Genomic DNA, 21,255 nt, shown 5'->3' with positions numbered 1-21,255 from the left:
TCTAGGCAGTGACTGTACCATTATTTCACAAAGAGAAGGCCAATATGATTCATGAATAACAGTACCATCAGACATACTGAAATCAATGCAGATGTCACAAAACAGGAATTGTTCAAAAGAGTTGTTTTTAATATTTGGGCAACTGTTTTCTCTGTTGCACTAACCAGTGAGAGGAAAATTCCTGTTTGATTATGCTTTTATAGAAGACATAAAGAAATCAAATTAGGTACAATTAATTGACATTTGGAAACCTGTATTGTTTTCCTATGGAACTGTTCTCATCAATATGCTTGATTCGTCCATTCCATTCAATGATGGACAAAGCACTCACATTTTGACAAGATTTTAAAGCTTCCATAAACTTAAATCAGGGATGGGGTGATGAATGTAAGACAACTACAAAATGAAATATGAAAGTGTGACGTTTTTGTTTCAAGAGTGAATCCTTGAAAAAATATGTGGTCACTATAGAGATGATTTTAATCACAAGACAGCATGTGAACATATAAATAACTCCCCAGGATCTGTCTGTCTCCAGTCATTTGTGATGTTCTATGGTTTTTCTTTTCCTTCATTTGAAAAAGCAGCAGCACCACATATTCAAAACTTTCTGGCAGTTGGTTTCATCCATCACTTCAACTTCCATAGGGGCTGTAATGGGTGCATTTGACCGACCCACTGTGGGGTCATCCATGTTTAGCTCTCCATTTGCAGAACTTACAACCTGGTTTTTAGGCTGCTGTATCTTGTCTCTGTTGGTGTGCTTCTCTGTTTGATGACAGAGTGGAGTCTTGCTGAACTGCACCTACAGGAGTAGGCAACTGTTTACCAATCCAGTCACATTCATAATCAAACATATACCCTTTGTAATCGAACAAGTCAGTAAAAAGCTTTCTTAGGTAATCATAGTCTGGCTTTTCAAAAAAAATCTAGCGTTCCTATGTAACAAAGATATGTTGCCATTTCTGGCAAGTTTTCACACAGCACTTCTAACGGTGTGACAAATTTCGTGTTTCCAATTTTCTGATCTCTCTTTTAACATATGCACCTTTAAGCCTTACCAAGGAAGACCGCCTCTCAGGAAGTACATGAACATATGGCTTAAACTTCTAAATCAGCTCTTCTACTCTGTTCTTTTCCTAGATGTGTGTTTATGCTCATGTTCTGACTGTTCCAGTAAGGATTTGTGTTCTCTGTATGGTATATGTTTCCTTGTCTCTGGATCAATATATTCCTTTACCAAACCAAAATCTATGACATGAATGAGTTGCTGGGCTTTGTTTCCTGGCCATCCTATTAAGAAGTTCTCAGGCTTCATATCTCTGTATATCAAGGTCTTTGAGTGGGCATACTCCATGTGAGAAATCGGTTGTATAGCTATCAAGAGAACTGTTTTAAGAAAAAGTGTTCTATCACAGAGGTCAAACAAATCTTCCAAAGTAGGTCCCAGCAGTTCAAGCACCATACCGTTGTATTTACCACAAGGGCCAAAACAGTAAACTTGAGGTATACCACCTCCAGATGCTAACTGCTTATAGAATCTGTATTCCAAATGCAGCTTTGGTGCTCTGGATTTCATGGGCTCCAGTTTAATCGCCACATATTCATTTGTATATAAACTTTTCCCTAATCGTAATTCTCTAAAATTGCCACATCCAATTTTTTTCCCACCTCTAAAGTTAGGTCCAACCATTAAAACTCCAGATGAAGAAAACCCAGTTGCTCAAGTGCTGTTCCCTGACCGACCACTGGGTCTTGCCATTCTGTCATCTGATTTGTCCTTGTCTTTCTTTTTCAGGAGTTAAAGACTGGCTAGAAAGATGCTGTTGACCACACCACACATTCATTTTTTACTTAGAAAGTTGTTACTCCTTCCACACACTCTCTCCTCTGTCTTACGTGTGAGCCTACAGGTGTGCTTATTAATTTTTTTGGTTTGTCTCAAGGTAATATTTAAAATATGTATTCTATGAAATGAATCCACATTTTTTTTACTTCATTATTGAATTTACAGGTATTTAATTGTATTTTGTAATTTATTTTTCTTATTAGCCAAAAGTTCAATGTGTTGTTTTGATAAACTGGGCACCCCCGTGAACATAGCAGATCAGGACCTTGTTTATCTTTTTCTTGCTTTTGAAGACCTACACTCAACTGAGAAAACATTCACTGTATAATCTGATCAAGTTTCCATTCTATATGTATACTGTTATCATATCTGAACTGCAGGAGTTAAATACTGAGTTTTACTTTGTTTGCTTTGAGCAAGGTAAATGGATGTTTGGAACATTTATAATGTAAAACCACTTCTTTACAATATTTGAACAAATTCATGTGTCTATGATATTTGTAAACATATGCGATATCTGTATTTCTTATCATAAAACTATTTAGTTTTATTATAAGTAGGGTTTTTTTTTGGACTGTATTGTGTTTTTATGATCTGAACTCCTTATATGTAAGAAGGCGTGTATATTCATCCAATTATGGACTTAAATATTTTAAAGTAGGAATAACTTTATTTGCTGCAAAGCCCAGTGTGTAGACATTTGCTTTACAGCAATATTTTTAAGTGCTCCATTTTAGTGCCAGAGAATAAATCTTTGGCACAGACTGGTCAGTAATAGGTAATGCAGGTATGTTCAGGTTAAGGCAACTATGTTTTACATTTTTATGCTTATTTTCTGGCACCATTAATGAAATCAACATTGCCTGAATGTCTTTTAAACACAGCCTTGTTTAAAAGAATGTAACTGGAAAAGATTAAATAAAGGTAGTTTTAATAGAAAAAGAATGAAAATCTGATTTGTTCCTTTTGGTACAGTGGAATATTCAGGTGCAACAGGATAGGATAACAATGATCTGTAATATGTGTCAGTGTGTAGCATTGTTCTGAAAGTTACTGGAGTTTTGTTCAATTAAGGGGTACTAATGACTTCAGAGCCATGCAGAGACACATCACAGTCTGGATGGCTATACCTGAAGATGATGAAGCCATATTTTCATTTACTTTCTTGTTGACTTTTCTCTCATATTTTCTTGTATTCAGGAAAGAGTGCAGACTAATTGTTGAGTCTCTGTAAGCCTCTACATGTTTTCTGATTCAAGTCTTTTTAAATTAACCTAGTAATACTATGGCAGTAAACCTGGATATTGAACAGAATCATCCCTACTTTAGTTAACACAAATCATAATCTCTAATACAGTGTTTCTAATGTTTCTGATGCTAAACACTGACATACAATTCAAATAATTCTAATGTGGGCAGAATAACTTGGAGTTGAATGATTTCTCAGTTCTAAGACCATCATAAGTACATGTTTTCTATGATCTTAAGCAACCCCTATGACAGAGCGATCACTGCAACCAAAGTGGTTGATATCCACCCACTGAAAATCACTACTACAACGTTTATGTTATGGGATTGTAGAAAATATTCATGACTTCAGCATATATTTTATGAGAGACATTTCCTAGGAAGATGGAACATATATTCATCTAAGGATCCCAAGTATGAACTTAAAACAACCAAATCAAACTTGGGGAATCATTCACATTTATTTACAGGACAATGGGGAAGGAGTTGTTGACCACACAGCACAAGGACACATAATCAGTCTCAGTCGTTATCCTCAAACATGAAACCAGCATTTAATAAGAATTATGAGTACTGGATTGTCAAAGGAGACTTAACATCTGTAGACATATTTATAGGATAAAGAACAAACAGTTTTGGTATCTGAGTTTGTCAAATAAACCTTTTTAAGTATAATTTGTCTGAATTGATCACTTGAATATACAGAATCCTGACAGTTTTATTAGACATTTTGAGAGGTGAAGTTCCTTTGAAATAGATAATTTCTGTTGCCATGAAAGTGTTACACAACACTATATTATTCTGGCTTCCCCACATGTCTTCATCTTGGAATATTTCAGGGTGAACAGGTAAAAGTTTAATGAAAACTTTCCTACATTGTCATATTTTCAGAGTTTTTCTCACCATAAATACCTGACATTTTCTAAGATTTGAACACTGCATGAAGGTTTCTGAAGTTTTCATAATCATACAAATTCTCTAGTGTGGAAGCTCAATTTTTGCAAGATATACTTCCGCACAAAAAAATTTAAAACGTTTTCTCTGACCTGAAATGAAGTCAAAGATATTTCCAAATAAATTATATTTCTTCAGATTGTCACATGTACATATTCTGTAAATTCTAAAAGATAGGCCAAAAGAAAAGATTCACATCTCTAAAACATTTGAAATTTTCTCTACTTTAAGTATTATCTAATGAATTTTAAGACGATATTTGCAGGTAAAGAATTGTTTTATTGACTAAATTTATAATGTTTCTCCACTGTATGTAATGTCAGACTTACATTGTAGTTAATGCATTTTTCATGTACATCACACTTGCAAGTAGTATTATCTCATGTATGAAATCTCTGATGCCTTTCTAGGCTAACATTTGGGTAAAGCATTTGTCACATTCACTGCATTTGTAAGGTTTCTCTCCTCTATGAAGTCTCTAATGTACATGAAGACTGCATTTCAGGGTAAAGTATTTGTCACACATTTGTAAATTTATTCTCCTGGATGAATTCTCTGAACAATCGTCAAAGTAACTTTGTGAGTAAAAGATTTGTCACATTCAGTTCACTTACATTGTTTCTCTCCAGTATGAATTCTCTGATGAATTAAGACTTAGTGGGTAAAGCATTTCCCACATAAAGGAAATTTGAAAGGTTTTTGTCCTAAATGAATTCTCTGATGAATACTAAGATGAGACTGTCGGCCAAAGCATATGTCACATTCACCACATTTGTAAAGTTTCTCTCCCGTATGAAGTCTCTGATGTACACAAACACTGTAGTTTTGGGTAAAGCATTTGTCATATTAACCACATTTGTTTGGTTTCTCTCCTGTACAAATTCTCTGATGAATTCTCAAACTAACTCTGTGGCCAAACCATTTGTCACATTTACTGCATTTGTAAGGTTTATCTCCTATATGAATTCTCTGATGAATAGTAAGATTGGATTGGTAGGCAAAGCATTTGTCACATTCACTGCATTTGTATGGTTTCTCTCCTGTATGAACTCTCTGATGAATCCTCAGACTGCCTTTGTAGCCAAAGCATTTGTCACATTCACTGCATTTGTAAGGTTTCTCTCCTGTATGAATTCTCTGATGAATACTAAGATTGGATTGCTGGCTAAAGTATTTATCACATTCACTGCATTTGTATGGTTTCTCTCCTGTATGAATTCTCTGATGAATTTTCAGACTGCCTTTGTAGCCAAAGCATTTGTCACATTCACTGCATTTGTATGGTTTATCTCCTGTATGAATTCTCTGATGTATACTCAGACTGGATTTGTGAAAGCATTTGTCACATTCACTGCATTTGTAAGTTTCTCTCCTGTATGAATTCTCTGATGAATACTAAGACTCTCTTTGTAGGCAAAGCATTTGTCACATTTACTGCATATGAAAGGTTTCTCTCCTGTATGAATTCTTTGATGAATAAGCCAGGGATTTTCAGTAAAATATTTGTCACATTCACTACATTTGTATGGTTTTCTCCTGTATGAATTCTCTGATGCAAATTTGAAGATTGGGATTTTCTGCCAAAGCATTTGTCACATTTACTACATTGGTAAGGTTTCTCTCCTGTATGAATTTTATGGTTTCTCATTAGTTTATTTTTATAGTAAAGCATTTGTCACATTCACTGCATTTGAAAGGTTTCTCTCCTGTATGAATTCTCTGATGAATACTAAGATGGGACACTTGGGCAAAGAATTTGTCACATTGGTTGCATTTGTATGGTTTCTCTCCTGAATGGCTTCTTTGATGACGCATAAGACACGATTGTTGGGCAAAATATTTGTCACATTGACTACATTTGTAAGGTTTCTCTCCTGAATGAATTCTTTGATGCAAATGAAGATTCCCTTTTCTGGAAAAGCATTTATTGCATGTACTACATTGGTGAAGGTTCTTACCATTAATGTCTTGTTTCAGCATCAGTTTATGTTTATAGACAAAATCCTTATCAAATTCTGTATTTTTGTGTTCTTTGTTCTCTATGTGGATTCCAGAATTTACACCAATGATAGCACATTCATTTGAAAACTGTACACAGTCTCTATATTTGTAAACTTCTCTCATTTTGCCAGCTTTATGTCTTTTCAGGTTTGAGGACTGAAGAGAGGAATCTCGGAGATGAGTCTTATAGGGTGTACTTTGGGTGGATTCAAGAGTCATTTTGCTAATTTCATCCCATTTACAAAACTTCTTTTGGATATTCATATGCTCATGGACAATGCACTCTGTGTCTTGTTCCAAGACATTCCCATGTTTTCCACCTATCAGATTATTTTCTGAAAAATAAAAGTGCAATTAGGGATGACAGGGGTTACTGCACTGGAGAGAAAGAGGTTCAATAATGGGTGTTTGCTGAATTGTCTGGTAAACTAGACCATCTCAAGGATTTATGTTCTTAAAATTGGTTTTACTCTTTTCATAATCATTACTTGGATGATCAATTCTGATCTATATCAACTGAAAGGAACGATAATACACTTCAAATATTATCTTAAAAATTGTACCTTGCAGAAACTAAGAAAAATAAATCATCAATCAATATTAAACATACATAAATTAGATCTCTGAATAACATATCCCTAATTTTTGATTGTAATTTGATTCAAAGAGGCATTGTATACGTGTGGTCAGCTAGAAATTCATAATCACAAATGAATCCTATATATATGCTTGTGTCAGCATCCAAAATACTGAAGATAAAGAGCATGCTGTATGAATACTAAACTCAGAGACCACATATCAAACTGCAAAGAAATAGGTGGCATGAAATTTCTCCAAACCAACAGCTCTATATCTACATAAAACATTTTTCGTTGTTAAAAACCATAATTAAAGAGATTAATGTAATAATAAAATGAATGTGCTCCAATTATTATATATCCAGAAATACAATGCCTTTTTCTGAACATTATATTTTTTTAACTCAGAAATTTGCATTTAATAGATAAGAGATATTGGAAAGATCTTGGAGAATATAACACCAGTTACACCTCCAAAGAAAGTGCAGAAATGTAAAGGAAATGCCATGGAAAAATTATCATGCTAAGAGGTCCCTTATCCTAGTGCTCTCCAGACATTTCAGAGAGTTTATATATACACAATGTAGGAAAATTCAAAGTAAGATTCAGGAATTCTATAAAAAGTACATTCTTACCCACAGACAATAGATTGTTGTACGTCTCCAAAATCACATCCATGTACAGTGCCCGCTGAGCATAATTGAGACTTTCCCATTCCTCTAGTGTGAACTCTGGAGCCACATCCTTGAAGGTTAAGAAACCCTGTAATAGATAAGTATGTATTTGTTACTTTACAAAATTGCTTTCCTACATTAAAAATAGCGCTAACAAATTGGAGATTCTTTGTAATACAGATTAGGAAAGGAACATATTGAAAGACTAATATTTTCTCAAAGTTTCTTGGATATGAGTCTAAAGTTATAAATTGCTGCTCTTCCACAGACAATCTACAGAATGATTTACAATAATGCTCTCATTCATGAAGTCTCTCACATTTATGAATTTTTGGTGGTTTTCTGAGACTTTAGCAGCAAAAGAAAGATTTGCCACCATCACTACATTTGAATTTTTTTGCACAGTTTTTATTGGATAATTTCATTTAAAGTCCTCTATTATGAAATTTATTTAACTGCAACCCCATGGTACTACAAACTGGATTTTTATACTCATTTTGTTAAAATCAAATAATCTGTGCTAAAGACTTCGGGCAGGAGAAATATACAACACATATGCATATTTACAGTCAAATGCTACCAACTTTCATTACACAAGAAAAGACATTAAATGTAAGTACAAAACATAGGTATTAAAATAGTCATATATTTCCTTGTATTTACATCTCTCTGAGAATGAATGATATAATCATCTCAAAAGCTGCAATCTTTTTCATAACATAACATGTGTTTTTGATTCCTGGATACAATAATGTACCTATATGTAGTATAGTTTGATATCAAAGTGAATCCTAATGTCACATCACAGATGGTCAAGTTATGATGAGGAAATATATGCTATCAATTCTACAATGTCTACCTCATACAATATGGACAATAGCTTAATCCTGTGTGCAGCTTGGGCCTCACAGAACTGTATTATAACGTATGTATTTCATGTTCTCAGTTTTAGCCACAATGCTAGAAACTTTCCGAAAGGAAGAAGTAGAGTATTAAGTGGAGAGTTAATGGATGAATCAAATATTAGAGTTTTTTCTTAAAACAGAAAAGGAGTGCAACATCAGGACATATAAACATTCCAAGTGGCACATAGAATCAAATACTTAGGGCAATTATTTTATGTAAGTATATTCAAAACCAAAGAAACAATGCTACAGGGAATTAAATTATTTGAAGTTCTAAAAAAGCTAGCACAAGCAATTCATATAATGCATAGTTATATATGTTTCATATGATCTTTCACAAAAGAATACTTAGATATGTGTGTTAAAATGAATGCTATATGTGACAATGCATTTCGATGAAATAGAATCAATTTCTTTGATTAAATCTTTTTTAATGATGGGGATAATTACTCTAATTTTTCATAAATATGGAATACATTACTCCTCCTGGGATTGATTAATTCAAAAATTCAATATTGTACTTTTAGCTTTATTTTCTTCTCTTTGGAATATAAGCTCATTTAAGTATCCGAATAGCCATGGGCACAGATAAATGTTATGTACAATTCTTTCTTGTTTTTCCAAACTATAATATTCAGGTTATATATGATTTCTATTACAAATGGGCATCAGATACATAAAGCTGTGGCATGAAAAAATGACTAAGAGTTAAAGACACATGCTGTGACTTCAATCTCACGGGTTTTGTGATGAATTGAGTAACCTAGGTGCATAATTTATCATTCATTGTACCTAAAAAAATATGCAGATGAACACTTACATAGTAGAAGAGAAAAATTTTGGAAAAAAACAAATATGGTAATAACCCTTCAGTTTTTCTCTATGTATAACATCACTTCGAGTAGAGGAAAGAGATCCGATCAACCATTCTACCTTCTAAAGAAGAGAACAGATGGGAAAAAAATCCAAGCAATAATCCCATGAAACAAGCTGGAGTAGCAACTCTAATATCAAATAAAACTGACTTTCAACCCAAGGTATCAAAAATATGAGGACATTTCACACTCATCAAAAACAAAAATACCGAGATGAACTGTCATCTGTGAACATATATGATCCAAAAGGGCACATTTGCAAAAGAAATGGTACTGAAGCGGAAAGCACACATTGATCCTCACACAATAATACTAGGAGAGTTCAACACCCACTCTCACAAATGGACAGATTAGTGAAACAGAAAGTAAACAGAAACAGAAACTAAACAGAGACAGAGTGAACCTAAGATTTAAGAATCACATAGATCTAACAGGTATACAGAGAATATTTTCTCCTAAAACAAAATAATATACCTCCTTCTCAGGACGTCACAGAACCTTCACTAAAATTGACCATATAATCAGACATAAAACAAGCCTCAATCAATACAAAAAGACAGAAATAATTCCATACATCCTATCACATCACCATGGACTAAGGATGATCTTCAATACAAACAAGAAGAAGCCCACATACACGTGAAACCTGAATAATTCTCTACTAAGTACTATCACTCTACAGTGAAAAGTGATCAGGGAAAAGCATAAAGTAATTAAAGATTTTTTAGAATTTCATGAAAATGAAGAAACACATATTTATAGGACACAAAAGAAAACACTGAAAATCCCACAGTTCCCTGCACTCAAATCCCTTGGAAAAGAGAGCTGAACACCCAGGAGAGCAGACATCCTGAGACCACAGGACAGACTGCTATTTCTGCACACCTCAGGAGGAGAAACTGCACAGTGCGTCTGGACACAGGAATATAGGAACAGCCAGCCACTGGTACACACTGTTCTGGTCTGTACCCAGGACTGAAATGCACCAGGCAAACAGGGCCCCACACCTAAATCCCACAGGGGACAGAGCTAGACCCTCAGAAGTGTGGACACATCTGAGAAGTCAGAGGAGATTACCCTCTGTCCACATTCCAGACCCAAAAGAGAATCGCCTAATGCCAACTGTGGCCCCTGGGTGCAAGGACCTAGGAGAAATCAGGGGCAGGACCCATTGATTCCTGCCTGTGCCTACAGCTGGAAGACAGTCTGTAGGAGGACAGACATACCCAAAATCAGAGCACCTGTTCTCAGAAAAACCTAAAAGAAAAGAGGAAAAGAGTTCTACAGGAGTGCTGACATAGAGGCCTACAGCAGGGTCAAGTCAGTCTCAGAAACAGCAAGACAAACAAACACCAGAGAGAACTCAATGGCTAGAGTCAAGCGCAGGAACCTAAGTGCAACAAGAAACCAAGACTACTTGGCATTATCAGAGCCCAGTTCTCCCACCAAAGAAAATACTGGATATCCAAACACACCAGAAAAGCATGATTTAGATTTAAAATTGTACTTTTTTTTATAATGATGGAGGACTTTAAGAAGAACATAAAGAAGTCCCTTAAAGACATGCAGGAAAAAACAAGTAAACAAGTAGAAGCCCTTAGAGAGGAAACACAAAACTCCCCTGAAAGAATTATAGGAAAACAAAACCAAAAAGATGAGGATTGAATAAAACCTTTCAGGATTTAAAAATGGAAAACGAAACAATAAAGAAAGCACAAAGGGAGACAACCCTGGATATAGAAAATCGAAGGAAGACACAAGGAGCTATACATACAGGCATCAACAAGAGAATACAAGAGATACAATAGAGGGGCAGAAGATATCATAGAAAACATGGATACAATTGTCAAAGATAATATAAAAGGGAAAAGCTCCTAACCAAAAACATCTAGGAAATCCAGGACACAAAAAGAAGATCAACCCTAAGGATAATAGGTATAGAAGAAAGTGAAGACTCACAACTTAAATGGCCAAGAGATATATTCAAAAAACTATAGAAGAAAACTTCCCTAACCTAAAGAAAGAGATGCCCATAAACATACAATAAGCCTAAAGAATTTCAAATAGATTGGACCAGAAGAGAAATCTCATTACATAATAGTTAAAACACTAAATGCACAAAACAACGAAAGCTTATTAAAAGCAGTAAGGGAAAAAGGTCAAGTGACATATAAAGGCAGACCTATTAGGATTACACCAGACTTCTTACCAGAGACTATAATAGTAGAAGACCCTGGACAGATGTCATACAAACCCTAAGAGAACACAAATGCCAGCCCAAGTTACTGTATCCAGGACAACTCTCAATTAACATAGATGGAGAAACCAAGACATTCCATGACAAAACCAAACTTATACAATATCTTTCTACAAATCCAGCCCTACAAAGGATAATAGACGGAAAACTCGAATACAAGGAGGGAAACTATACCATACAGAAAGCAAGAATGTAATGGAACCAAGATAGACAGACAAACATAATTGCACCTCTAACAACTAAAATAACAGGGAGCGACAATCACTATTCCTTCATGTCTCTCAACATCAACGGACTCAATTACCTAATAAAAAGCCCTAGGCTAAGAGACTGGATACATACAGAGGACCTAGCATTTTGCTGCATGCAGGAAACACACCTCAGAGACAAAAACAGACAGGACCTCAGTATAAATGGCTAGAAAAAACTTTCCAAGAAAATGGCCTGAAGAAACAAGCTCCAGTTGCCATTCTAATATCAAATGAAATTGACTTTCAACAAAAAGTCATAAAAAAATGTAAGGAAGGAAACTTCATATTCATCAAAGGAAAAATCCACCAAGTTGAACTCTCACTCCTAAATATCTATGCTCTAAATGCAAGGACACCTACATTCATAAAAGAAACCTTACTAAAGCTCAAAACACACATTCCACTCACACAACAATAGGACTTTTAACACCTCGCTCTCATCAATGGACACATCGTGGAAACAGAAACTAAACAGAGACATAGAGAAACTAACAGAAGTTATGAAATAAATGGATTTGACAGATATTTATAGAACATTCCATCGTAAAACAAAAGGATATACCTTCTTCTCAGCACCTCATGGTACCTTCTCCAAAATTGACGATATAATCGATCACAAAACAGGCCTCAACAGATACAGGAAGATAGAAATAATCCCATGCATCCTATCAGATCACCACACACTAAGACTGGTTTTCCATAACAACAATAACAACAGAAAGCCCACACATACATGAAAGATGAACAATGCTCTACTCAATGACAACTTGGTCAAGAAAGAAATAAAGAAATTAATTCTTCTTAGAATTTGATAAAAATGAATATAAAACATTCCCAAACTTATGGGACACAATGAAAGCTATGCTAAGAGGTAAACTCATAGCTCTGACAGACTGCAAAAATAAACAGGAGGGAACATATGTCAGCAGCTTGACAGCATACCGAAAAACTCTAGAACAAAAAGAAATAAATGAACCCAAGAGGAGTAGAAAGTAGGAAATATTCAAACTCAGGACAGAAATCAACTAAGTAGAAACGAAAAAGACTATACAAAGAATCAACAAAACCAGGAGCTGGTTCTTTGAGACTGACCAGAGGTTGCAAAGAGTGTATCCAAATTAACAAAATCAGAAATGAAAAGGGAGATATAACAACAGAATCTGAAGAAATTAAAAGAATCATCGGATCCTACTACAATTGTTTGTATTCAACAAAACTGGAAAATCTGGAGGAAATGGACAATTTTCTAGACAGATACCAGGTACGTTAAATCAGCAATAAATAAATCAATTAAACAAACCCATAATTCCTAAAGAAATAGAAGCAGCCATTAAAAGTCTCCCAACCAAAAATAGCCCAGGACCAGATGGGTTTAGTGAGGAATTCTATCAGACTTTCATAGAAGAGCTCATACCAATACTCTCCAAACTATTCCACAAAACAGAAACTGACAGAGCACTACCAAATTCCCTCTATGAAGCCACAATTACTCTTATACTGAAACCACACAAACCCAACAAAGAAAGAGAACTTCAGATCAATTTCCCTTATGAATATCGATGCAAAAATACTCAATAAAATTCTTGCAAATCGAATCCAAGAACCCGTCAAAACGATCATCCATCATGATCAAGTAGGCTTCACCCCAGGAATGCAAGGATGGTTTAATATACAGAAATCCATAGATGGATTCCACTGTATAAACAAACTTAAAGAGAATAACAATATGATCATTTCATCAAATACCCAGAGAGCATTTGACAAAATTCAACACCCCTTCATGATAAAAGTCCTGGAAAGACTAGGAATTCAAGGCCCATACCTAAACATAGTAAAAGCAATATACAGCAAACCAGTAGCTAACATCAAACTACATTGAGAGAAACTTGAAGCAATCCCAGTAAAATCAGGAACTAGACATGCTGCCTGTTCTTTCCCTACTTATTCAATGTAAGTCCTAGCCAGAGCAATCAGACAATAAAAGGAGGTCAAAGGGATACAGATTGGAAGGCAAGAATCCAAACTATCACTCTTTGCAGATGATATGATGGTAGACCCCAAAAGTTCCACCAGAGAACTATTTAACCTGATAAATAACTTCAGCAAAGTGTTGGAGTATAAAATTAACTCAAACAAATCAATAGCCTTCCTCTACTCAAAGAATACACAGGCTAAGAAAGAAATTAGGGAAATGATGCCCTTCACAATAGTCCCTAATAATATAAAATATCTAGTTATGACTTTAACCAAGCAACTTGAAGATCTGTATGACAAGATCTTCAAGTCTCTGAAGAATGAAATTGAGGAAGATTTCAGAAGATGAAAAGATCTTCCATGCTCATGGATTGGCAGGATTCATATACTAAAGATGGCCATTTTGCCAAAAGCAATCTACAGATTAAATGCAATCCCCATCAAAATTCCTACTCAATTCTTTATAGAGATAAAAAGAGCAATTTGCAAATTCATTTGAAATAACAAAATACCCAATATATATAATATATATATATGTATATATATTATTATATATTATATATATTATATATATATATATAGTGAAAAATATTCTCAATCATAAAAGAACTTCTGGGGGAATCACCATACCTGACTTCAAGCAGTATTACAGAGCAATAGGCATAAAAACTGTTCAACATTGGTACAGAGACAGGCAGATAGGTCAGTGGAAGAGGATTGAAGACCCAGAAATGAACCCACATACCAATGGTCACTTGATCTTTGACAAAGGAGCTAAAACAATCCAATGGAAAAAAGATAACATTTTCAAAAAATGGTACTGGTTCAACTGGAGGTCAGCATGCAGAAGAATGCAAAATGATCTGATGTTATCATCCTGTACAAAGCTTAAGTCCAAGTGGATCAAGGACCTCCACATCAAACCAGATACACTTAAACTAATAGAAGAAAAAGTAGGAAGAGTCTCATACACATGGGCACTGGGGAAAGTTTCTTGAACAAAACTCCAATGGCTTATGCTCTAAGATCAAGAATCGACAAATGGGACCTCATAAAATTCCAAAACTTCTGTAAGGCAAAAAGACACTGTCATTAGGATGAAATTCAACCAAGAGATTGGGAAAAGATCTTTACCAATCCTACATCTGATAGAGGGCTAATATCCAAAATATACAAAGAACTCAAGAAGTTAGACTCCAGAGAGTCAAATAACCCTATTAAAAATGGGGTACAGAGCTAAATAAAACATTCTCAGCTGAGGAATATTGAATCGCTGAAAAGCACCTAAAGAAATGCTCAACATCTTTAGTCATAAGGGAAATGCTAATCAAAAGCACCCTAAGATTCCACCTCACACCAGTAAGAATGGCTAAGATTAGGTGACAGCAGATGCTGGCAAAGATGTGGAGAAAGAGGAACAGTCCTCCACTGTTGGTGGGATTGCAAACTGGTACAACCACTCTGGAAATCAGTCTGGAGGTTCCTCAGAAAATTTCACATTCCACTACCTGAGGACCCAGTTAGACCTCTCCTGGGCATATACCCAAATATTCCAACATACAACAAAGACACATGCTCCACTATGTTCACAGCAGTCTTATTTATAAGACTGAAGTTGGAAAGAATCCAGATGTCCTTCAACAGAGGAATGGGATTCAAAAAATGTGGAACAACTACACAATAGAGTACTACTCAGCTATCAAAATCAATGACTTTATGAAATTGATAGGCAAATAGAAAGAACTAGAAAATATCATACTGAGTCAGGCAATCAGTCATAGAAAAGCACACTTGGTATGCACTCATTGGTAAGTGGGTATTAGCCGAAAAGCTTGAATTACCCAAGATGCAATCCACAGACCACAGGAAGCTCAAGAAGGATGACCAAAATGCAGATACTCCTACTCCTTTTTAACAGAGGGAAAATATCCATAGGAGGGATATGGAAGCAAAGTTTACTGTAATGACTGAAGGAATGGCCATTCAGAGCCTGTCCCACATGTCGCATATATATATATATATATATATATACATATATATATATATATATACACACATACACATACAGCCACTAAAACTAGACAAGATTGATGAAGCTAAAAAAAATGCATGGTGAAAGGGATCGGATATAGATCTCTCCTGAGAGACACATCCAGAGAATGTCCAATACAGAGGTCAATGCTAGCAGCAAACCACTGAACTGAGAACAGGACCCCCTTGGGGGAAATTAGAGGAAGGATTGAAAGAGTTGATGGAGCTTGAAATCCCATAAGAACAACAATGCCAAACAACCAGAGCATCCAGGGACTAAATAACTACCAAAGGACTATACATAGACTTACTCAGGGCTCTAAGAGCATGTGTATCAGAGAATAGCCTTTTTGGGGCACCAGTGGAAGGGGAAGCCCTTGGTCCTGCCAAGGTTGGATCTCCAGTGCATGGGAATATGGGGACGGTGGGCAGTTAGGGGGATGGATAAGGCACATACCCATACTGGGGAAGGAGAGGGAATGGGGGCTTATGTATAGGAAACCAGGAAAGGGAAGAACATTTGAAATGTAAGTAACAAAATATATCTAATAAAAAAAAAAAAAAGGAAAACACTGCTAACAGAAAAATTCAGAGCTCTAAGTGCCTCCATAAAGAAATTGGTGAGATCATACACTAGCAGCATAAAAGTTTATCCGGTAGTTCTAGAACAGAGAGGGTCAAATACACCTAAGAGGAGTAGCCTGCAGAACTAATCAAATTCAGGTAAAAAATTAGGGCAGAAGAAACAAAGAGAACTATACAGAGAATCAACAAAACCAAGAGTTGCATCTTTGAGAAAAATAACAAGATGGATATATCCTAAGCCAGACTAACCAGAGGACACAGAGGCAGTATCCAAATTGAAATCAGAATTGAAAATAGAAACATATCAATAGAAACTGAAGAAATTCAAAAAATTATGAGGTCCTAGAGCACAAGCCTATACTCTCCAAAACTGTAAAAATCTAGATGAAATGGATGATTTTCTAGACAGATGCCAGGTAGCAAAGGTAATCAGAATCAGATAAACCATATGAACAGTTCCATAATCCCTAAAGAAATAGAATAAGTCATTAAAAGACTCCCCACCAAAAATAAACAAGACCAGATGGTCATACTGCAGAATTCTATCAGACCTTCAAAGATTAGCTAATACCAATATACCCTTCAAAATACTTAAAAAATTGAATCACAAGGAACACTACTTGATTCATTCTATGAAGGAACAGTTATGCTCATATGTAAACCACAAAAAGACCCAACAAAGAAAGATAACTTCAGACTAATTTCCTTTATTAATATTCTGATATTTCCAACATCAAAATATGAAAAAAATTCAATGTAATTATAATTATTGCAACCTGGATCCAAAAGCACATCAAAAGGATCATTCACCATGATCCAATAGGTGATCCCAGGGAAGCACAGTTGGTTCAATATATAGGAAAACATCACCATAATCCACTATATAAACAAATTCAAAGAAAAAAACCACATGATTACCTCATTGGATGTTCAAGCAGCCTTTGACAAAATACAACACTTCTTCATGTTAAAAACACTGGAAAGGTCAGGAACTCAAAATGCATACCAAAATTTAATAAAAGCAATAAACACTAAACCAATAGCCAGCATCAAACTAAATGGAGGGAAACATGAAGCAATCCTATTAAAATCAACAAATAGATAAGGATGCCCACTTTCCGCTATGTATTCAATATAGTACTCAAAGTTCTAGCCAGAATAATTAGAATAAAGAGGAGGTCAAAGGGGTACAAATTAGAAAGGAAGAAGTCAAAATATCACTATTTGCCATTAATGTGACCCAAAAAATCAATCAGAACTGCTAGAGCTGGAAAATAACTTAAGTAAAATATCTGGGTGTGAAATTAACTCCAAAAAATTAGTAGCATTTCTCTACTCAAAAGATAGGAGGGTGGGAAAGGAATTGGAGAAATGACACCATTCAAGATAGTGACAAATACTCATAAACATCTTAGTGTGACTAGCCCATAAGTAAAAGATCTTTTTGACAAGAACTTCAAATTTCTGATTAAAGAATAAAAAGAAGACTGCAGAAGATGGAAAGAAATCCCAGGCTCAGTGTTTAGCAGGATTAACAAAGGAAAAATGACCATCTGATCAAAAGCAGTCGACAGGCTCAAAGGAATACCCATCAAAATTCAATGCAATTTTTCATAGGGATACACATAGTAATTCTCAAATTCATCTGGAATAGCAAAAACCCCAGCATAGCAAAAATTATTCTTAACAATATGAGGATTTTAAGAGTAATCACCCTTCTTGACCACAAGTTCTACTACAGAGCAATAGTAGTAAAAAAGAAAGGTATGGTTTTGCTAAAGACACATGCAGGTAGATTAATGATAGAACTGAAATAAACCCATACACCTACAGTGATCTTTAATTAAAAAGCCAAAAGCAACCAGTGGAAAACAAACAAGATATTCAACAAATGGCACTGGTTCAAGTGACAGTCACCATTTAGAATAATGCATATTGATGCATTCGTTTTTCCTTTTACAAAGCTCAAGTGCAAATGAATCTAGGACTTCTACATAGGACCAGATCGTTGAATCTAATTGAAGAGAAAGTGGGAAAAATCCTCAAATACACCAGCAAATGGGAAAATTTCCTGAACGGAATACCAATGGCTCAGGCTATAAGATCAACTATTGACAAATGGGACTTCATACAATTGAACATTTTCTGTAAGGAAAACTATACTGTTAAAGGAACGAAACAACTTACAGACTGGGAAAGATCTCTACCAAGCCTATATCTGACAAAGAGCTAATATCCAATATATACAAATAACTCAAAAAGTAAAGACTACAGAGAATAAGATAAAATTATTAAAATTGGGGTAGATACCAAGCTAAAGAAAGAATTCTCAACTGAGAGATCTAGAATAGCTGAGAAGCACCTAAAGACATGTTCACATCCTTAGTCATCAGGGAAATACAAATAAATGAACCTTAGATTCCACCTCACAAGAGTCAGAATGGCTAAGATCAAAAACTCAGGAGAAGCATATGATTGCTAGTATGTGGACAAAGGGGAACACTCCTCCATTGCTGGTGCAACTGCAAGCTGCTACAATCACTCTAAAAAAGTATGGTAATTCCTCAGAAAAGTGGACATAATTCTACCTGAGGATCCAGCTATACCACTCCTGGGCATATGCCTAAAAGATGGTCCAACATATAGGAAAGATAAATGTACTATGTTCATAGCAGCCACATTTATCATAGGCAGAATCTGTAAACAATCTAGATGTCCCTCCGAGGTGGAATGGATACAGGAAATATGGTTCATTTACACAGTGGAATACGACTCAGCTATTAAGGATGAGGACATCATCAGCTTAGAAGGCAAATGGATGGAATGAGAAAATATCATCCTGAGTGAGGTAACCATTCACACAAGAACACACACGGTATGAACTCAGTGATGATTGCATATTAGACCAAAACTTGTGAATACCCATGATAAAACTCATGGCCCATATGAAGCTGAACAGGAAGCTAAAACCATGGTTGCCTCTGCCCAAACCATGCTTCAGTCCCACTTAAAAGGAATAAAAGAAAATCACAGAAGGGAAAAGGAAGGAGGCACCTAGGAGGGAGAGAGGAGATTAAGGAAAAAGGGAGTGTACGATCAGGTTTGGGGGAGTCAGGGGAGATGTACAGAGGGTAGGATAGTTAACAGATGTGTGTAGCGGTGGACAATGGGAAACTGGAAATGGCCATTACAAAATCCAGATACCTGGTAAGCAAGAAGTTCACAGAACACAATAGGGATGATGTTACCTGAAATAACCAAAAAAGGGGAGAGAGAACCTGTAGTAACCATATCCACTGGAGAGGCACAGGTCGAAGGTCAAGGATGCGGTCAATTACCCATCTCAAAAATTTTAACCCAGAATGGTTCTTGTCTAAATAAAAAGCAAGGACAAAGAGTGAACAGAGACTCAAGGCCATCCCGAGACTACGCACCTAGGGATCCATCCCATCTCTAGATATCAAATCCAAACCTTATTGTTAATGCCAAGAAGCCCTTGCTGTCAGGAAGCTGGGACAGCTATCCACCGAGAGGCTATGACAGAGTCTGACCAGTACAGATGAGGATCTGATGCTCACAGCTAACCACTGGACAGAGCAAGGAGAGCCCAATGGAAGAGATAGCTGAAGGACTGAAATAGCTGAAGGGGATTGCAACCCTATAGGTAGGACAACAGTATCCACTAACCAGAACCCAGAGCTCCCAGAGACTAAAGTAGCAACCAAAGAGTACACATGGAGGGACCCAAGTCCCCAGCAGCATATGTAGCAGATTTTATTATCTGGCATAAAGAGGAGAGGAGGCCCATGAACAGGCTGGAAGTCCCAGCATAGGAGGATGCTAGGGCAGTCAGCAATGAATGGATTTGAGAGTGGGGTAGCATCCCTATAGAAGAAGGGGATAGGGAACTGGGAATTGGGAGAACATTTAGAATGTAAATAAAGACAATAACCAATAAATAAAGAAATGTAGAAACATCATCACAACCCTTCATTATGTCCCTATGTAACACAGAGTTTGGTAGAACAGGAAACAAAGAGTAGATAAAGCATTCTTCCTTCTAAAGAAAACAAGGTAGAAAGGACGTTTATTTAGGATTGAAAATTTATAGATCATACACAACACCAAGGCTATATGCCCCTGAAAATTTTTACTAATACATTCCATGTGAGGAAAGAGAAAGGTGGAGAATATAGGACATACACTACTTCTAACTGTGGAACAAAAGAAAAAGGGAAATAACAATTTCTACATTGAGAATTTACAACACAGCACCACACTGGACAGTATGTCTCTTGGAATGCTTCTTGGAACACACAGATTTCATGTCTAACACACCCATAATCATTATTTGACATAAAATTCCAAAAAAAAATTGCATAGTGAATTCTGCATTTGCACACAAAAAAGAAATATACATTCCTCTATCACCTATGACTCTAAGGAGCTAATATATTTACTATTGGGATTCAAGACAGTGAATCCCTTATAATTTTATCCTTCTCCAAATTCTTCTCTTCCATATATTGCTCAGTGATATCAGACTCCACATAATTCATTAAAAAGCTTTTGTGTGGAACCTTGACCATCTCTGAAATGTAACTTATGTGACACATGGGACCTTCCTTCAACACTAATATAATAGCACAGAAACCCATCTAATTTACAAATTAGGCATCAATATACTTTTTGAGAATCATTAACAATAGATTCTCTTTGAGATCTGCATGTCTTCAGTCCTTGAAAATAGTATGTCCTCACAGTAGAAACATCAGTAAAAAATTGTTTTATAAAAGTAAAAGACCTAAATATTAAATTTGCATTATCCCAGAAGAAAATGAAGATTATAGAAAATAAGTCCTTTAGATAATATTACAACATAGAGATAATAAAATTAATAAATGGTTGATAAAAACAGATTTTTCAAAGAAAGGTGCGCAATACACTGACCTGTAGAGTGTTTCCCAGAGCCACACTCATTCTTTTTGTTGTTCTTCTCACAGATTCAAATATTGGAAGTGTTCTTGAAATTTCACAACCAGGTTTGAAAACTACAAAGCTGAAATTAATACA

The 21,255-nt window shown here is 35.6% G+C and overlaps 2 pseudogenes across 1 annotated transcript; both read right to left on the bottom strand.

Moving 5' to 3' along the window:
• Positions 1-538: 538 nt before the first annotated feature.
• Positions 539-1,986, bottom strand: LOC116892997 (annotated as a pseudogene).
• A 425-nt stretch (positions 1,987-2,411) lies between these two features.
• On the bottom strand, positions 2,412-21,255 carry LOC116893018 (annotated as a pseudogene). Its single transcript, XR_004386992.1, has 3 exons — positions 21,133-21,255; positions 7,266-7,392; positions 2,412-6,387 (listed from the first exon to the last, which is right to left on the bottom strand). The product of XR_004386992.1 is annotated as a zinc finger protein 260-like (transcript).

The sequence above is a fragment of the Rattus rattus genome, chromosome 1 (assembly GCF_011064425.1).
Source record: "Rattus rattus isolate New Zealand chromosome 1, Rrattus_CSIRO_v1, whole genome shotgun sequence".
Lineage (NCBI taxonomy): Eukaryota > Metazoa > Chordata > Mammalia > Rodentia > Muridae > Rattus > Rattus rattus.
The sequence above is the reverse complement of the archived record's forward strand: the minus strand, read 5'-3'. Positions and strand labels throughout refer to the sequence as shown.